Genomic DNA, 15,883 nt, shown 5'->3' on the forward strand with positions numbered 1-15,883 from the left:
TAACTTTGCCACCACGACCGAGCTACTTTTCGCTGCGTCACGACAGGCGCGGCGAGGGTGCCTCATACACTGTAAACACAAATGAGCCCATATGGGCGTTTTAACAGTTGATATGCCATTTTTCCCCCCTAGCTTAAAATGAGTACTCCCACGAGAAGAAGTAAAATAAGCTAGAACCATTATTGTACCCCCGACCCCATTTGATGGGGCATAGCGGTTGTAAAATGGGGGTTTTCAAGGAATAACGGTGGCGTAGGGGAAATTGAGACGAGCCAAACAGAGAAAAGAATAACTCAGCCATGACCAACAAGGCAGTCAGCCGCAGCGACAATTTCAGTAGGATTATCTCTGCAGTCAGATTCGAAATATCCCGCGCAATGTGTGTCGGCGCTGTTTTTCTGTTCGGAGTAGCCGCGCCTTGGTGCTGCAGAGGACGCCGAAGTCGGAACTACGCGCGGAGGAACACCAGCCTTCGGCGCGCGCGCGCGTGCGTTGAAAGCTGTGATCGAGCAGCCATTTGCCAGCGACGGCACATTCTTCTACCGTGGTTGATGTTTCTCACTGCTTTGAACCCCCAAGACTCCACGGTAAGTGACTTTGAACGATTATTACATGTTCTATGAGTGTACATGCGTTCTAAGTGAGGAGACGCGCTGATATGACTTATTGAAGGTCTCGGTACAACATGGCGCGACAGTTGGCCGTCCAGAACCATTTTGCACGATCACTGTGTTTCTTCGAGCTTTGTCGTAATCGAATCGACTTGAGTGCTCAGAGTCAAGCGAGTGTACTTAAAAAATAGGATTTTATATAATGAGGGACTTTGCCGCGTCTTTAATTGGGCGGATGTGAGCATTCGACATAATCCCCGAAGCGCAAGCCACTACCATAATAGTTACGTGCAGTGCGAGGTGAGCTAAGCTTCGCCGCCTAACCGCGGCCTGAAAATGTGGCGGCTCGTTAAGGGTTTACTGCGGTACGCGTGTGTGAGTGTTTGTACAGCGATCATTTGAGCGAGAACCGGCGGCGCTTCTTTGTGCGCGGTATCTGCTAGCTGGCGCGTACGTGGCGCCAATCCCCTAGCTCGTGCGATTGTGTGCAGTAGGTCGCCCACTTAGCGCGCATTGTGCAGATTTGCCAGTACGCTCCTTTCTATCGTCTGTGTCTCTTCGCACCCACGTCGTTGATTGTGCAGGCAGTGCGCGACTGCGGCACGTAGCATGTAGAGCCTGCGCCCGTCGACTTTGATCTACGGGCGTGAAATGTCGGCGGCGCGTTTGTGGTATTAAAAGCGTGTGGTGAGCTTCCAACGGCACTACGGGTGAACGCCGCATGAGCTGCCGGTCAGAGTATCAGAACCTCTTTATTGTTAGCGTACTGCTTGGCGGTAACAGGTGTCCTGCTTGGGTTCAGATTACTGGATACGCTGTCACTTGAACCTCGGCGGCCGGAGCAGGTGAGTACCAGTGGCGGCGGCACCTCGGCGGGCAGAAAACTGTGCCCGTGCCGTGACGAGATATATCAATTTACGCGACAGCATTGCCGGTGATAGGTCATACGGGCGCGTCGCTCCATGCCTGTGTTCTGTGCTGAGGCCGCCATTACGCCTGCGGTGCACTTACTACGCTATATCTATATAGTCGATGCTTGTGCAATGTTGTTATTCAACAGCTGGCGCTGTGCTCTGGATACCTGAACTTGTTTAATGTTCAATTACTTTGCTGCTGTGCCACTGCGTATTGGGTACAGATATTTAGTATTGAATTCTAGGTGCCAAATTCACACAAAGAAGTTGCGCTTTTCAACTCAGGATCATATCACACATCACAGCGTCATCCTATATTGCACGAGTATTAATAACAAAATTTCTGTTGCTGGTGAAAAAAAAAAGGCAGACCGATCAACCTGTAACCTGTATCTGTGAGAAAAATGTGCTTCAAGTCCGCCATTGTCTATAAAAAAAGGTACTACCTTGGTATTCAATGTCAGTAACACTCATAAGTTATGCATCCTTTCGTGTGAAATAATTTGTCTTAGAAGCCATTCATTGTAAGGGATCAGTAAACATCTCATAGCTTAAGTAGTGCATATGTGCATGAGTTGGGCAAAGGTATTGGTTTGTAAAGAGCAAAGCCATTAAGATATAAAATATTGGCAAGCTTAGTTTAACAATAAGCTGACGAATATACAAAACCTAATGTAGCAGCAGATGTTCTCCAAGATAAGCTTGTGACCAGCTTTTTTGTGTTCTGTGTGATCATTGTAGTGTCAAATTTTTCATTTTTATTTCAGGACTGCGGCTGCGGTCGTTTCATTGCCAACTGTGAGGATGAAGCAGCTTCATGGCCGGAGATCGGGTGCCTCCCATCAGTTTCCCTTTTCAGCAATAGAGGCCTTGGTATGCTCTTACCTAGAGTTTGCTTTTTTACCCTGTATGTTTTGAGCGCAATGGCTAGTTTAGCGGCATTACTTAGAGTGATTGGTGTGACACCTGTTCCATAGGAGGTATGCAGGTTATCCCACGTAACTTTAGCAAAGGTTTAAAAATATGAATATGCCACCTAGCTGCACAGAACCTATGTAATGTTGTTTCCTGTCTCTTGGAAATACTTGGATTTGCTGCATTTTGCCTAATTACCTAATTAGTCTTAATCAATTAATTAACTTCTCAAATGTAATTAGATAAACAGTCTCAATTATAAAATTGTAGAGCAACGTGAAAATTTTCCAGTACAGCTATCTGTGGCTCAATATGTGCTACATAATGTGTTTTTAGAGCATGAAAGAAGCCTGAGAATCTCGCAAAGTGCCTTGAGTATGTTTCTGTGTGACAGCGCCTGTGTTGTGTTCTTCCTTCAGTCCTCGTCTCTTGCGCTGTACTAACAGTCGACCTCGAGTGGCCATTCCCGTGGCAGTCTTGCATGTATTGAGTGCTTGCCCTGTATAGGCCTGTGTGTTTCCAGTAAGAAAAAAATACTGAAGGAGCCCAACGTGATGTATTTCAGGACAAGTGTATGGTGTAAATTACTATGTGACAATAAAATAAACTGAAACAAGACTTCACAGTAGAGGTATGCAGGTGTGTGCATCAGCATAATGAAGAAAACCTCATGCAAGTTTAGAAAAATATTCATTAAGTTAGTTTCTGTCATTCTTCTCTGTCACATTATTATTGCAAAAATGTGCTCTCTAGTATTGCACGATTAAAAATACAGTTCAAATACATCATTTGCGTAAGCCTTGACATTCATAGCAACATAGAGAGGAATGGTTAAAAATTTGCTTTGCTTCTCTGACCTTCATTTTAGGTCCTTCTCATGTTTGCTAAGCTTCTTAAACTATCATAGACCCCTTCCAGGGTTTACAGGCAGCTTGAGCACATTGTGCCGGATTGTGGAGAAGCTGCAGAGGTCGCAGTGTGTATAGTGGTGTCCGGTAAATGCAAGTTTATTGCAAGATGCATTATGCTCAGTACCAATTATATTAAGTTATAATGTTAGCAAAAATCTGTTTTCCAGATATATATCAATGTGTCTCCAAATAACTGCACTTTTTAAAAGAGTTGCTCATTCTCTGTCTACTGTTTGGTGTTGTTAAATGCATGTATGTTGGACAGCATAGTACTTGGCCTTCAGCTGAAGGTAGTAGTGTAGGTAGTAGGTAGTAGTGTAGCAGTAGAGTGGTAGCAGTAGTAGCTTTATGCATGTGCATAAAGCTGCAGTAAGCCAAATGTGAAAAGATAAGGGCTAATACGATACAGCCACGTAGCAAAATTTACACAAGCAAACTGTTTGATGCAATCCCTAGGGAAGTAAGCAAAAATATAAGAATGTGCTTATATGATAAACAGTACCTATGTTTCAGGCGCATGGCCTTCTACCGCCATATTCCATAACAGTTCATTATTTAACACTTTAAAACTACTCGCCCTGTTTATGTCTAACTGCTCTAAATTCGAAAATTTTCATTGATTGCACTATGAAGGTTTTGGCCGTGGCTTAAGTTACTGCCAGAATTAAATTTATGGTTGTGGCCGTCTTATGTGTGATAACAAAAAGCCATTTTGGAACCAGGTGACTGTTATGCAGTATGCTAAGTGTGCATATTAGAACAGCCACTTATATTTTCATTGTAACCATGTATAAAGTTTGTATGTACACATCTCGAAGCCATAGACTGTGTACTCTTAATTGGAGCTGTTATTGTGTGGAGTAGGTTTTTTTGTAAGCATTGTCTAGAATTTGCACTACATTAAGGTGTAGTGAAGCCAAGCGAAAAATATTGACAAAATGGCTAAAGTACATTCTTAAGAGTATTAAGCGCACTTAGATGACTTTACAGCATGTAGTAAAACAAGAATGGGAACTGAAGTGCTTAATTTTTGTTCATTATTACCATATGGCACCAACATGCAATGAAGACAAAAGAGGAAGAGAAGTGAAGTGCACTAAAGGGCAACTCGCTCCTGATGGGAGCTGCATTCACATCTACATGATGCATGCAATCTTGGAGTTATAGCAGCAGCTAACCACCTGTTCACTTTGTTGCACATTTGTATTGTTAATGTACTAAGTCTGGCCCTGGAAGTGCTAAGCAGTGCCACTTGTGGCATTGGTGCTGCATGCAAGACATCCTTCTAACCACAGGTGTTATGTATTATGTAAACCTAAGTTCTTTTAAATTCATGTAACCCACAAAAGTTCCATTTGAAAGGATGTGCCATATTTGCCACCATTGCCATGAGTAGCATTGGCTGACAGTCACAGGGCGAGACGTTAACCTTGCTCAGCTATTATGCAAAACTATTTTACATACAAATGTGGTAATTAGTATACATGCCAAAAGCCTCACAGAATAAATTTTTTTATTCGCATCTTGCAAGATTGTTATTTCGCTTTAACTCAGGAGGCCTTTCTACCTGCGTTGCATCCTGTGGCTGGACCACTCCAACGATCTCGGCGGAATCGTTACATAGGTGTGTTCTTTTGTGATTCTCAGTACTGATATTTTCTAGTTTACGTTCAATGTAAATGCACAGATCAAATGAAAAACAGGTTAAAAGATGAGCTCACAGGCACTGTATCCAAATGTTTGTTAGGAAGGAAAATCTTTTTTACAAGTTGTCGTTATAGCAACACAAGAGAGTGTGCACATCACACCACCAGTACCTAGCAAGCAACAGCATTATACCGTAGAAGAAGCCAAAACATCAGGCGAAAACCTGTACTAAACTAGAAACTGTATTAAGACCTTTTCGAGGCTTAAACTATTTCTTGGGTTACTCTGTCTAATTGCTTGAACTGAACTGACGTGTCCTGCAAAACAGTTTGCATTCGCATTTGATACAATCTGCAGCAAAATATGAACAAAGGGCTGCAATACTCTAAGGGCCTACTATTGAAGTTGCAACCAGTCTTCCCAGTGTACTGCAGCCTCAGGAACATGAAATGTGGTACACTGTACCACATGCACACACAACAAATTTTAATCCATGGGCATCTGTACACTGTGCTTGTGCAGGACTGCGCAACTGGCTGTTTCTTCATGACTGAAACAGCTACGTACATCAAGACTGTATTGGGAAGCCACCATTTTTTTCAGTCAGTGTAACAGTCCATAAACATATGGATTTCCATGAGCATTTTGTCTGCCACACTTTTCTTTGTCGTTTTTTGTGCACTCCAGCTTTTATGGCTGCAAGACACTTCAGGCTGGCTGAAGAGACAGTGGTAGCCTAGTAGGTGGCCTCACAAAGTTGTTATTTTGATTTTTAAGAGCCGACTTGCTTTGGACAATGCTGAATAACACATCAAAAGGCACGGGATTATTGACAAGGTTAGAATGACTTTGAAAGAAGTTTAAGGCTTCTTTTTAACTCTGAGCTGTCTGCTGAGACCAAATCATGTCAGCTTTTAATGAAGGAATGTTCAGGTTGGAAAGCTGCAAGGCTGTGTGGGTACTCAAACACCATCATTGCTTCATATAGCTGAAGTTGCTGTGACATCAAGGCAGAAGCAAATGACATGGCAAAGGAAAGGTTGGTCGACAAAGGACTCATTGGCAATTATGTAGGTTCAAGGGCTATTGCACTGAGTAAGAAAATGTGTTCCTGATACAGCGTGAACAGTGTTAATGCTGAAGAACAAACTGGCACCATCTCCCCAGTCCTACACAAGCACGTGCATAGAAAGGGATGCCTGTTGGCCTTGAGGGCCACCACTGGAGGGATCACCTGCCATCGCTATGACATAGAATGTGACATCAGATGACTATGACTATAGTTCACACCTTTGCTGCAGCTCGCTGGCTGGGCAATTGAAGCCTTGATTGTAAGGATGAAAAGTTTCAATCACAAGGTGGCAATTTAGTTGCCAACTCTTACAGCATGGTTCACTACTCAGTGCTGCAGTGCTGGACGTATTTGACCAAGCCTGGTGCGAGTTCTCATGAGTACCCATGTTCAAGCTGCCGCTAGATACTTAGTTGATGAAGTCACTGAAAATGAAATTTGGTCATCGAAAGAGTCATGAAAACGATGCACACAAGGCTTGTAGCGTGCTTACTTGGTATGACCTCAGTCAAGACACCCTGTGTAGAGATGCTGACAAAAGTGCAGCAGAAGTGTGGATTGAGGAGACAAAAATATAAGCTGTTCAAGTTCCACATATAACAAACTGATAATAAATCGCCGTTCAGCAAGAACTCCGGCAAAAGGGGCAACCCGCACTCCCCACAACGAATGCTATAAAAACAGTACTGTTATTGCAGCAAAATTGCCTATAGCTCTTTTGATAGCTGGTAGCTGGTAGCTACTTGATGGTAGCACTTGATAGCTGGTATCACACAATGTTTTCTATTCCACGGAAATATTCCAGCACGTGGGGGCCACAATTCTCCTAAAGGCCAATACAGACACAGGTTGCCAGCAAGCATGGACTAAAGATTTTTCCGTTTGCATTGATGTAGTCTACCACATTTTGTTTTCTTGGGTGCACAGTCACACTGGGGTAACAATTTTCTGCCTGAATATTCATCGCAGGGAGCACTGCAGCCAGCTAAAGCAAGTTTTTTGTTCACACCTTGCCACAGATGCGACAAGATGTAGACTTGACCCATTTTTCTAGGCACATTTGTTGGGTTCAAGAAAGAACACAGAGTAGCTTAAAAACTTTATTCCTTCTAGATTTAAGGCGTGGGGCCAGGTATTAACCATTGTTTTAAGAATTTTACCAAACCGGGAAATATTCTTTCTTGAAAGTCTTCTCATATCAGCTTGATACAGTCCCTGGCTTAGTATGGGTGCAAGTGCTGTGGCTTTGTTTTAGTCTGTTTAAAAGGTAGCTTTTCTTTTGAGTGTTCCAGTCGCAAAGAAATCACACATATATTTTGATTTCAGGAACCCTTGTGACATTACACAATTCCTTTACATGTTGCAACCAAGCTTATTTTTTAAACACATGCCTTTCTTTCAGCATGAAAAAAACATCTTAGATGAAACAAGGCAAAAATGGCTGCTTATGCATTTGTACGATATTCCAACTGAGAGGGGTGAAAAGTAATAAAATGTTCTACTTTCATAATTTTTCTACCATGTGTACAACATTTCTTAATAGGCATGAAGCAAATTCACTTTTATCACTAGCCTATTACAGAAACAAAAAATGACAAACTGAGCTTTTAAGGGGGCCCTCAGAAGGGCGCAGTCCGTGCGTCTTCTTTTCTAGCGCCATGGCTGTGAGCGCAGCTGAGCACATCTGCAGCCTGCACACCCTGTTCTAGAGGTGATCTGCTGCGTGTGGAAAGACTAGACGTGCTGATATGGCGTGGTATTATGTGCACAGTCTTCCCACGTGTTTAGTACACAGGGTTGCATAATCTGTAGTTTCAGAGATGCATTGAAGTTTGAGACAGACAAAGCATTCGCCTCCACTGCCAGCACTTTTCATGATAGTGTCGTTCCACTGTGTGTGGCAGTATCAAAGAGGACAGGGTGGATGCGAAAGCAAGGCTGGGTTTGCTTCATGCTACCTATGTGTAGGTATCGTTAACACACCGTGAAACCGTATCTTTGGTCGCTGACTCTCAAATTCAAAATTTTTTTCTCATTCAGATTTGTGTTTTCTGACTGCGGCCCTTTCCGTGGGAAAACAATCCATTTGCAAATGTACTTATTTGACTAAACGGTCGAATCTGAGTACAACAAACCAAATTGCTGATTTTAGTGCATTCGCTATGTTGGGGTTCCTTTGTATATGACTCCAGAAAAAGCCGACCATTGTCTGCTGACACTCCGCCGTGCCCACCCATATAGGAATAAACTTAATTTTGGTTGGCCACGATGCTTATCGGTGTAGTAGCTGTCGTGTGTCCACCCATACACATTTTGTTGGCTTCCCGAAAACCTCAAAGAACAGCTGTATTTTGCTTATGTGCATTCACTAATCAAATAAGTACATGTTTGCTAGAATCCCCATAATATTGAGTCAGCTGGTCTGCTTGAAAATGTTCAAAATATGGCAGTTAGATTTGTAATAGGAAGTCATACTAAAAGGCTTTGTATTACTGAGAGTAAGGGTAAGCTGCAATGGCAGGATTTAAAAGACTGGGAAATCTCTTCAGTTAAAATTATTTCAAGCATATACTGTTCCAAACATGTAGAGATAGAGAAATTCATATCAGGCTATCATCATACCTCACAAGAAAGAGATTACACTAAAAAGGTTTATTAATTTCCTTTTACTTATAGGTGATGCCTCACATTGTTTTTTCCTTGGACCAAAGGGACTGCAAGATTTTTCAGCCTACAATTGTTTGCATAGTTTTCAAAGATAATTCCCTCCCTGCTTTGTGTGCTTGATTTGAATGTAAGTTACATTACACAGAATGTATACCCCCCCTGCAATGCCAGGACAGGCGAAGCAGGCACTAAATGAATAACCACGAAAGGAGTTTGGAGCGAGCAAAAATGGCATGTGCAATAGATATGCGTAGATGTCCCGTTGGTGTTGCTGTCAAACAAGAAATAGGGATATCGAGGAACTGAGCAAAGTAACTACATGTGTGCTTGCCAAACTATAGCTGTCATTTACACCTTGATTGTGACTTAGCTACCAAAAGAAGTTTTTTTGTCTTGTTCTTTTTCTGTTAAAATGTACTTTTTTCTTTGTCTACTTTCATTTGGGTTTTTGTAGCTATATTGTGCACATGTGACCAATAATGCCGTGTGGAAGTTAGTGGTTGTTGGTATTCCTCACTGCCTGTCGTTTGTTCAATGTGTGTACTAAAGTCAATAGAGCACCAACCAGTATAAACCAGTGTGTTGAATTTGTTTTCTTGTTTTAGTACAAATGATCTGACTGGTTATGTGCCCAAATAAACAATTAGATTATGAAAACAAAGTTCATCAGAACATGTCATGCATTTTACTTATAATTACCCTATTTCAACTGCAGAACCCACATATTAAGGCATGTAGATTTAAGTAGAACAAGTCTTTTTGCAATCCTTAGTTCTGAATAGGTGAGAGCAGTGCTAAGGCCACAAAGTGAGTCCACATAGATAAATGGCATGGTGCACTGTGCACTGACTAATAATTGATGTGTTTTTGCAACAGACAAGCAAATAAATATCCAGTAATGCCTTGTCAAAGGCACGAAAGCACATAAAGAGGCAGGGGGTGGTCAGATACAAATGTGCCGTGGTTTCAGGTTTGTTAACAAGCATACCACTTTTGTGTAACTTCTGAGAACAGGTGCTGCGCTGACACATTATTCTTTTTTTTTCCTGTTGTTATTTTCTGGGATTTGATTAGTTTCTGGGTTAATGGTTGCTGCTTTCGCTAACATGTTGCACTTATGAAATTTGGGCTGTCATCTGCACTGTTTACAGTGTATGTACTCTTATGGTCACATTATAGTGGTGCTTAATCGTGAAGGCTCTCATTCAAATATAAGCTTGTCTGGTCTACGTATGCTTGCCTTCATGCCAAAGGAATAAGATATACTATGTTTGTGTCAGAAGGAAAGAAACTGAGACTGGTGTCTATTATTGCACATAAATCTATGCTTAGTTGCGTTAACATTTTTGCATAATTTCAACAACTTATTTAGTGCATTTCTGTAACATTCACACTCTTTCTTATCCACTTAGGTGTAAGGAATAAAGGCAAAAAAGTAAAGCATTGCAGTGGATTTAACTTAATGCTCTTGATTCTTGTTACCTTCTTGATAGCTTTTCTATTTGGAAGAGCATATTTACAAAAGCATGTTTTGACCAAATAGGCTGCTGTTTGGGAGGCTTTGCAAGCACCACTATAACGTGACAAAAGCAGTGTGTGGCCATTTGGTTATATAAATTCTGGTGTAATGACACCAGAAAAAGTAAACAAAGATATGTACGCACATGACACAAGCACCGGATCTCACTTCAAGCTTTAAAATAAGGAAACAGGCAATATTTAATCACAGGTGGAGACATGATGTGATGATATCTGTTAAAAGAAATTCTTTATGCAGTGCAACTAATGGATCACTGATACATTCGTCATTCTTTTTAAATGTTGCAAGCCACAATTACCTTGCATGTTGTCAGGTCATAATACCTGGCTACAACGCAAGTTTTGTGGAACACAGGACTGCAGTCACATTCTTTGCAGTATTCAACATTGTGTGATGGAGGATTGTTTCACACGGATGACTCATACTCCCTCAATTTCCCTGATTTCGCATTAATAGAGCATCCCATCTGTCCAATGTAGGCACGGCCTTATGATGGCAGCAGACTACACAACGCTTGCGGCCTAGCTCACTAGATGCATATTGTGCTTCAACCACAACCAACCTTTTCCTTTTTTTGGCTTCTGCCTTTTATTACAGCACAAAACTCTCCTAATAAGGGCCTGAGAAAACAATGATTTGCGCAACTAAATTAGGCATGAATATGGAATATAATGAATGAGATGAAGTAAAAAAGTGGTTGCAGTTGTTTCGTATGCATTTGTAATTTTCATGGGTAATTGTGTAGCTGGTCTCTACGGGCAAACATTTTTTTTCTGTATGAAACATGTGATGAGAGATTTGCTCTGATGAGAAAAAAAGACAAGCCAGGAAAACAAATTATTTGTTGTGTGCAGCACAATTTGCAGGCGGTGCACTGTGCAACGGAGGTTATGTACAGTCAGCCATTCCCATCCAGTCATGCTTGCATTGCATACACACATTGTATTAATTTGAGATTGCGGCTAATGAAGTTTGTGTGGAATAACTCTCATTCGCACATAGTGATGCACTGCAAAATAGATTGGTTCGTTCCTGTGTTCATCAAAACTCGTAGCCAGAAATTATGAGCAGATGTACATAAGATAATTAAGCTTTGGCAGATTAGCACGAAAAGGACAAATGCATCAGTCATTCTCAGTTACATTGCACAAAGAATTTGTTTTTGAATTAATGACATCACTTCCTGTCACTATGTGTTGTATATGATGTCTGTTTTCTTGTTAAAGCGAGACTTGAGGTTAGGCACTTGTGTCCTGCATGTCTTTGTCTTCGTTTGCTTCTGTGGTGCCATTACACCAGAATAAGTCCATGACAGGAGCTGCCAGTCTATGCATTGGGCTCAGTACACCTGGCGGCCTGAATGTGACGAGTGCGAAGTAGCAGTAAGAACTTCAGAAGGGCAGAATTTTGTGTCGGTGGTGCATATTACAGTATGGTGAAGCGCTATAGATGGAACAGTGTGAGGCGAGACAGATGGGAAAGTGCTACAGACAACTGTGAATGTTTACTGGAAAGTTTCGCTGCAGCGGGACAATGCATGCGTTATCCTGGTGCAGCAAAATTTGCCAATGTTCGTAGTTGTCAGTAGCACTTGCCCATCTACATTACACTTCACCGTACACTAGTAGCAGTAACAACAGCAACCAACTGACCCGAGCAATAATGAAAGCCCACAGAATTGCCAAATTGTAGGAGAAATGTTTCAGTGTAACACATGTTTTGTTAACTGACAAGCAAATGTCATACATGTCTGCGAACAGATGATCAGATGCATTTTTCATGCACATACATTATTTTGTACAACTGCTTCCTGCTTTGGTTTTTTATGGCTTTTAGGAAGCATTCCAAAGTACTTAACTGTTTGTCTGTTCTAAAATTGAATCTGTTCTCAGCCAGCACTATGTGGCATTACTGCATAAGCCCTTACTTCGTCAGTGTCCTTCGCACTGTTCCCAACTAAATATGAATAACCAAATAACCATGTTTTTAAATTTTCAGATTATGAAGAAAATACTCTTAATATGTATTTCATTAGAAAAATTTTCTCAATTTTAGGAAGAAGTCTGGCTGGCCCCAAGCCTGGTGCAAAATGAAGAAATGGCACTCCACATCAATTCATGTTTACTTGTCGTCATAACCAGTCTGTTAGCTTAATTTTTGGTTCTTCCTATTGAATTCTCAAGAAAGGTACCAACTCTGTCATTCATTGAAAACAAATTTTTGCACTTGGGGATGCAGCCATGCACAAAGCCTTTGAGCTCATTAATATCTTTATTTTTTAAAGAAAGTGCAGCTCCTGCGTGGAGCAATAGGTTGAATAAGACGAGGGTAAATGAAAAGATGGCGAAATTAGTCATCAACAGTTGTCCAACAAAGGAAGTCTCAAGCTGGAGGCAACATCTTTGCAAGAGAACCAAATGGCTCCAGCCTGAGACATTCGTTGTTCAACCTGGCAAGTCTCCTTCTCGAAATATTTCCTCTAGCCTGAGACCTATATCCATTCCACCACCCTTGACCAACAATACACCTATACATTTGGTAACCCATGGAAAGGTAGCAAATTCACATTCAAGGAAAGGGAATGTAGTGTGCACCCTGGAAGGTAGCATGAACAGTATTTTATTTACTTAATGAAATGTAGATTTGCTATCCAATTACTTTATTTTGATCCCCGTTTTATAATTGGACAGCATGGTTCCTCAGAGAGAATAATTCGAAGCTCACACAATTTTGCTCCTTTATGTCCGTTAAATCTGTCCTGGTTGCTACACTATCAGCCCTGTCTGCAATTGCATAGCAGTGTTTTGAGCATGCATCCAAATTCAAAAGAATAGTTAGGCTTCTACCTCAGAATGTTTGCTACTGTGTTGCAGCTCGAATTCTATGTCTAGGTGGTCACTGTGATGCCATGTGCTTTTTAAATAAGACCAATATGCTATTTGAAGGGCAATTAAATGCAATCTCAAATGACCTCAGCTCGGGGAATGACACAATTGGAGGTCAATGTGATAAGGAGGATTTGATTTCTGAAAACAAGGCACTTAAACGGGAGAAAGCATGACTAATTTCGTCCAAAGATGCTGCTATTGGATATGATCAGGGAAGGTACTTGTTCGTGGCTGCATTTGCAACATGTTACATTGCTGGCTTTATATATTGCACTGGGTACAGTGAAATGTTGCTGCTTGCACAATATTCAACTAAACATGGTAGCCATGCTAATGTGTCCATGCAGAACAACTCATCCACTATTATGGACTACAGTGGAATCTCGATAAACAAAAATCGCTTCGAAACTGCCGCTTAAATAGGACACCATCCTGATAATTGGTTGGCTCTCTGCAATGTCTCTCAGTAAATATAATGCCTGGTAAATGGAACCAATTTCCCTGGCACTTTGAGGCTCCATTTAAAGAGCACCCACTGTAAAAATATAGGGGGGATCGTGTTTGGAACTTTCGTAAATGTAGTCTTAAACAAAACCGCATTTCAGTTGGAGCGAAATGCAAAAGCACCCGTGTACTTAGGTGCATGTTAAAGAACCCTAGGTTGTCCAAATTAATTCGGGGGTACTCGCGATGGCATGTGTCATAATCAGAAGGTGGGTTCTGGTTCGTAAAATACAATAATTATTAATAGCTTGCTCAGAAATCCAGCACTAAATTATGTAGCTCGTTTGTGACGAGTCCCAATTTCTTAATTTAGTACTTTGACATTTATCATATTTGTGTGCTAGTCCATGCAAAATACCACTGATCGGCCTCATTATACCAGCCACTGTTAATTAGGAATGGCTTAGTCAAGCAACTTAAACTTACAGTACAAACACCTAAGACGAACCACAAAAGGAAGATACGACACACACTGGTGCTAACAACTTCTTTATTTCTTCGTCGTCGATGCAATATAAACCCTAGGCCACACTGCCGTGCAGGCACTCAGATTACATTACAGAGATCTGCCAAATTATCACATACGCAAGCGTAGGAAGTCAAATTCAGATGGATGCAGGGACAAAGATATCTTACTAATGCAATTATCGCCCTGCCTTTCTTGTGGTAGGCCTCTAAGGCAAACCGCACATGCTCATTCTTGCTCTTGCCAAGAATCGACGTCCCATCAAGTTGTGCCTCACAATTGTTGCAAGAGTTTATATGCGCACCAAGGTGCGCTCCTCTATCTACATTTTTGTTTACTTGTTGCGCATGTTCCCTGAGTCGCTCATTGACGCAATGCCCTATCTAGCCAAGCTATGTCTCACCACATGAGAGTGAATGGTATAAACCACACCGACCGCGCACAACACGTATGAAGCATCATGCCGAATTTGGCATCCTCCTCTGCCCTCTCCGCAGGTGCGGGAGCATAGCTTTAAAAGCTTGTTCGGTGCAGAAAACGCCAAAGGAACACTATGCCTGCAAGCAATTTTCTTGAGTTGATAGATGACCTTATGTGTTTCAGGGACCGCGCAGGGAACATGCACAAAAAGTAAACAAAAATGTAGATAGAAGAGTGCACATTGTTGCGCATATAAACTCTTGCAAAAATTGTGAGGCACGACTTGATGGGACGTCGATTCTTGGCAAAAGCATGAATGAGCTTGCGCGGCTTGCCTTAGAGGCCTACGACATAAAAAGGCAAAATGATAATTGCATCAGTGACATAGCTTTGTCCCTGCACCCATCTGAATTTGAGTTCCTACGTTTGCATATGTGATAATTTGGGAGATCTCTGTAATGTAATGTGTGCGCCTGTGCAGTTGTGTGGCCTAGGGCATATATACGCATCGACGACGAAGAAATAAAGAAGTTGTCAGTTAGCGCCAGCGTCTGTCGTATCTGCCTTTTGCGGTTCGTCTTAGGTGTTTGCGCTGTAAGTTTTAAGTTCAGAATTATGTACCAACTAGGCCAAATGAAGTTTTACTTTTAGTCAAGCGAGCTCAATATATAGTCTGTGCAAAAGTGTGGAGTGTCAGTACAAAGTAACAGTTCAAACACATGGCTCTGTAGTTACAGTTCAGTATGAAAGGAGATAAGATTTCTTAGCATTTCTTTCATTTAGTAATTTCATTGTGTTAGGACATGTAGAATACTAGCAACTGGCATGCTTACAATGTACAGTGCTCTTTTTTAAAATCCAGACAATTGTTTTACTGGGGCAGAAATGTGCTTTCTTTTGGGCCCGGAAGTGAACGTATTATATTTCTTACATTTGGTGTAAAATAAATTTTCTTCACTGTCAGTGTGTCTCGTGCATTTTTCCTTTCAGCAAGTAGCAACTGCTCTCGAAGGCGTTTGCTGGCCTCGGAGGCACTGCCGATAAGCTAGGACGACTGTATAAAAGCTTTGCAAAGAGGGGCTCTGTGATCAGCGAAAGGGAAAAAAAATGAAGACGTGCGGTGACGGGTTCATTCGCCATTGGACCACGTGTGCGCGTGACTTGGTCGATTCAGCGGTGGCCCTGTGCCGTCGATTGGACCATGTGTGGCGAGCCCGCGGCGAAATGCTTCGTGGCGGTACGCCGCGCCTATGCAGCAGCAGACGGAACACCGCAGGCCAAGGTGTCGGACGCCGGCGTTCGCTCCGAGCAGGTGCGACGCCTGCTCG

At 41.9% G+C, this 15,883-nt stretch overlaps 1 long non-coding RNA gene across 1 annotated transcript; it reads left to right on the top strand.

Annotated features, from left to right (window-relative positions):
• Positions 1–493: 493 nt before the first annotated feature.
• On the top strand, positions 494–15,518 carry LOC140216832 (uncharacterized). The gene is made up of 5 exons (XR_011893529.1): positions 494–587; positions 2,293–2,398; positions 4,906–4,975; positions 12,333–14,339; positions 15,356–15,518. It is a non-coding gene; the product is annotated as an uncharacterized lncRNA (long non-coding RNA).
• Positions 15,519–15,883: the final 365 nt, after the last annotated feature.

The sequence above is a fragment of the Dermacentor andersoni genome, chromosome 3, assembly GCF_023375885.2.
Source record: "Dermacentor andersoni chromosome 3, qqDerAnde1_hic_scaffold, whole genome shotgun sequence".
Taxonomy (NCBI): domain Eukaryota; kingdom Metazoa; phylum Arthropoda; class Arachnida; order Ixodida; family Ixodidae; genus Dermacentor; species Dermacentor andersoni.